The 4,533-nt window shown below is 36.8% G+C and overlaps 1 protein-coding gene across 1 annotated transcript in view; it reads right to left on the reverse strand.

The window, feature by feature from the left end:
* Positions 1–4,322, reverse strand: part of LOC108430440 (beta-enolase) — a 12,351-nt gene extending 8,029 nt beyond the window's left edge. The window contains exon 1 of the mRNA XM_017702925.1: positions 4,219–4,322. The gene's annotated coding sequence lies outside the window, so the exon portion shown is untranslated. The remainder of the gene's footprint in view (positions 1–4,218) is intronic.
* Positions 4,323–4,533: the final 211 nt, after the last annotated feature.

The following is a 4,533-nucleotide window of genomic DNA, read 5'->3' on the forward strand; positions in this document are numbered from 1 at the left end:
ATTCAAAGTAGTTACTGAATAATTAATATTTGATACTGAATCATTCAGAGTAGTTACTGAATAATTAATATTTGCTGCTGAAAAATTCATAGGAGATGCTGAATAATTCAGAGTAGATGCTGCATAATTCAGAGTAGACACTGCATAGTTCATAGTAAATACTGAACAATTCAAAGTAGATACTGAATAATTCATAATAGATACTGATTCATAATTCATAGTGGTTACAGAATAATACAATGTATATACAACAAATGATAAATGAACTATAATAACATTAAAAAATACACTCAGTCATGATAAAATAAATAATAAATCTATATGAATGTGTAAAACTGCACCATCTGCATTGCTTTCTTCTCCTAATACATAAAGCCACAGAAACAATGATGAATGGTCCTGTTTCACCTGCGCTCGTTAAGCTCTGTAAGGCCGCAGCCGTTCGCCTCATATTAGTGACCGTTTGTGTCCTTGCCAGAAATGTCCACTACAGGCAGAAACGTCAGTCAAGCTTAAACAGTGGGAGATCTGCAGTCACTGGCCTACAAATCCACAGTACATCACTACGTCTCAGTCTCAGTCAATAGGAAGGAGGAATGGGCTGAATGAGGAAGTTTGCTGTGATTGGCTCAGGCAGTGGGGTATAAATAGCTGTGCTCCATGCGGTATGTGAGCATTGAGCCTGTTTAATCTCCACTGCGACTGCAGCTGCACTTCTGCTCCACTGATAGATAGTCCTACTGGTAGACAGGCATTAGTGCTTATAATGCAACATAACATGGCATGGCAAACAGCATGTAAGTGCAGGATGTATTATTACATATTGGCTATTGTACAATACATTTTTAATGCCATTAATAAATATGGACACTTGGTATATAGTCGTGTGCAAAAGTTTGGGCACCCCTGGTCAGATGGTCCCTTTTAATACACAATTACGGCTTCTATTTACTGAATTATACACGCTTGGGGAAAAAAATAAAACACAACCAAAAAGTGGCATATGCAAAAAAATAAAGGCACATTATATGTCATGAGAAATGATGCACTAAAATGCACTAAAAATTTGCACTAAAAATTTGCTGAAAAATACTGCAGAGGATGGTAACTAATGTTCACTTTGAAAATGAGTAAAACCTGTAACTGTATCTCTGTCTCTAGCATTTAATGAAGAAACAGCGTCAAGAACTTTGTTTTATCTGTTTCCAATTAGCTTTGCTGAATCTTAATTTTTATAGTTTTTATTACTTGATGTATACATTTCCAATTTTCTGATTTGTGTTACATTGTTAATTACATTGGTATACATTATTTACATTATGATGCATAAATCTACCTTGTGATACTTGAACCAAATGCACTATATTACGAAAAATCCTTTTAAATGTATATTTCAATGTTTGACTCTTTATTTTCTATATGTTTATTTTTAGATTTTTGCTTGATTTTTTGTTGGTTTATTTTACATGAAATTGCTGTTTTTTAATAAAGATGCAGCACTTTCAAAGCACAATATGAGCTCCATAAATGTTCTACATTTTAAATTGATATCAGATGATATTATGTAATGTCTTTGCTCGATTCTCTCTGTCTGTGCTGGGTGTGAAGTCCTTGACATTTATGCTGCTGTTGTGCTCTCAAAGGAAGACCACAAATAGCACAGCAGGGGGACACACCATGGAAGGAGAATGATCTCTTAATATCTGTCCATTACAGCCACTCTAACACAGCTGCTCACGCTCTCTGGATGTATTTTGTATTTTTCCTGCTCTAACACACCTGAAGCTACTTAACCGGCACCAACTCCATCCATTAGTGAGACTGAATTATTATTTAAATCACCTTCTGGTACAATAAGTGTAAATAATAGTGCTCTGAACATTTTATTCAAGTGTGTAAATTGGGTCCATATCCATAAAATGCGCTATATTACACCAAATGACTATGCAAAACTAAAATACAGTCTGCTCTGCAGGTCAAGAGCAGGAACTATGGCAACAGTGAAACCGAGAAAAAAACAGCAGATTATTTTGGCACTGACCGATAGAATGTGACGCCCTGCAGCAGCAGCCACGCATAAGCCTAAGGTCACAATGCTTGGCATTCGGTTTATGGGGTATATAGCCCACTAGTATTGCAGAGCAGTGGAACTATGTTCTCTACACTCATGAAACTGGTGCTTCTTTAAAGGTTCTTTAGTAAAGAAAATGGTTTGAACCCCTAACATGATTATAGGGCTTTTAGCATAATGAACTGGTATTTCAGATTGATGGGGAATGTGTTTTGTGTGATTCTATACAGAATGTATTTGAAAAGGGTTGAATATAGCACCTTCAGCACATTCTTCTATATACAACCATTTTCTTTACTATAGAAACCTTGAAGCACCATCCTTAAGTGATAGAGTGATGAAGCTCCATTCGATACCTTTGGGTCGAGTTGGAGTGGATTCAGAACTGACCATCCAATATCAGTACCTGACCTCACTAATGCTCTTGTAAATCCTGAATGCGCTAAATTTCTAATTATGATTTTTGTATGTGTGTGAAAGGTCACGCTGTTGTAGTTACTTCTCATATAATCAAGCTAATGTTAGCCTGGTGGCTAATTCATAGTTGTAGCTAATCCAAAGCTGCTTAGTTTGGACTGGCTGCAATTAAACATAGGTCATAGGAACCAGACGTCCGCCTCTAAAAGCTCCCTCACAGAAAGTTATCACATTAAATGGTTATGAATACACTACCTGACGACTGAGACATTGTTTTACGATTGTTTTGAGAAGAATTCATACGTGGTGGAGGGATACATAATATGCTTGGTGTTGGAAGGCAAAGTAGTCCCTGGAAAAAAAAGTTTTTTTTTTAATTCAGATTTTCTACCATTTTACAATTCTCATCAATTCTCCTTATAAAAGCTCAGGAGACACTGGTGGTATGAGGTCCACTGGTGGTATGAGAGTAAATAAAATGTGTATATTTGTGTTCAGAACCATTTCACACCAAACCACTCTGAATGACTCAACTCAGTTTGGCTCAAATCAGTGTTTCTGTTTCTTTAATACAGGAGTCCAAGCGTGTACAGCAGGGCAGGAAAAGGCCAGCACTAACTGACCCTTCTACTGAAAGCAATACTGTACACGGCCTCTGAAACACTCTGCACTCGCCCACCGCCAAGTCCAGATCCCTCTAATCCATATTTATACACATCTCTGATGACACACCCCATCCAGAGAGGGTCACATGCTCACTAATACTGTAACTCAAACATGGAAACACACATACACTATATACATGTATCTAATTCACATTCCCTACACTGCTGCCTCCCAATACTTCAGTACACCTTACAAACTCTTCACAGTACTGAAGATTTAAGACATAAAGTTTAATAATATGAACAGTTACAATCCCACAGTTCTGGTTTAGTCTATATATAAATATAAAGGCCTAAAACCGTCACAACCATTCACACCATCATCTGCTGTACCCTCAGACTGGATTAGCAGCTGCAGTCACTGATGTAGGTTTACAAAGCCGATTCACAGTTCAGCCACTGGCCTGAGACGCTGTAATTGTGTCAGCATGATTTGACAAGTAAATATGAATAATAATAATAATATGAAAATTCAATAGCTTAATGCACATTTACTGTTTATTTGCAGAATACATTGGAAAAAACATTAAACACCTTAAATGTGTTCTTCCATGACCCTGAGGGAGACGCAGCTTAGACAATGTATATATATATATATATATATATATATATATATATATATATATATATATATATATGTGTGTGTGTGTGTGTGTGTGTGTGTGTGTGTGTGTGTGTGTGTGTGTATGCATAGTCTGTGTAGTACTGCACAGTATAGAGATCAACAGCTAATATAACAGAAGAAGAACATAGTAATTCTAATAAAACACAAAAGCAATGAAATAAGAAAGTAAAACAAGCAACAATATTAATAATTTAAAAAAAAATTTAAGAATAGAAAAAGATGCAAAAAAAGTAATTTGAGTAAATTAGAGCCCACTATAAACAACACTTTAGGCTTTTTTGTGTTATGACCTACCATTTTAAAGTGGGAATAACGCTGTTTGCTAAATAGTCTAATAAAATACAGTGAAATGAAATGCAAAACTGACAAAGACTGTAAAAATATCTACAACTGCTAACTAACAAAGAACATCTGAAAAATCCTCAGGTAAACACACTCACCTGAGCGTGAATGTGTCTGTGTCTCTGGCCAGCGCCTGTCCGAGTGGTCCAGCTGAGTGCGGCTCCACTCCTCTGGCCTCCTATTTTAAGACGCTCCCTAATGTCAGCCATCCAAAATGGATATGCCACCTCTGTCAAATATGGGACCATCTGTAGAGTCCACAAAGGTCAGAGAGTAGAGACGGCGGATGTGAGAAACGTGTGAAAGGTTTGGACGCTGGCCAAGAGCTGAGAAAACACAGCAAGAAAAACACAAACTGCCGGAAAGAAATACCGCAGTACTGTGTTCAACAAAGCTAAAGGCATTATCGATTA

The sequence above is a fragment of the Pygocentrus nattereri genome, chromosome 23 (genome assembly GCF_015220715.1).
Source record: "Pygocentrus nattereri isolate fPygNat1 chromosome 23, fPygNat1.pri, whole genome shotgun sequence".
NCBI classification, from domain to species: domain Eukaryota; kingdom Metazoa; phylum Chordata; class Actinopteri; order Characiformes; family Serrasalmidae; genus Pygocentrus; species Pygocentrus nattereri.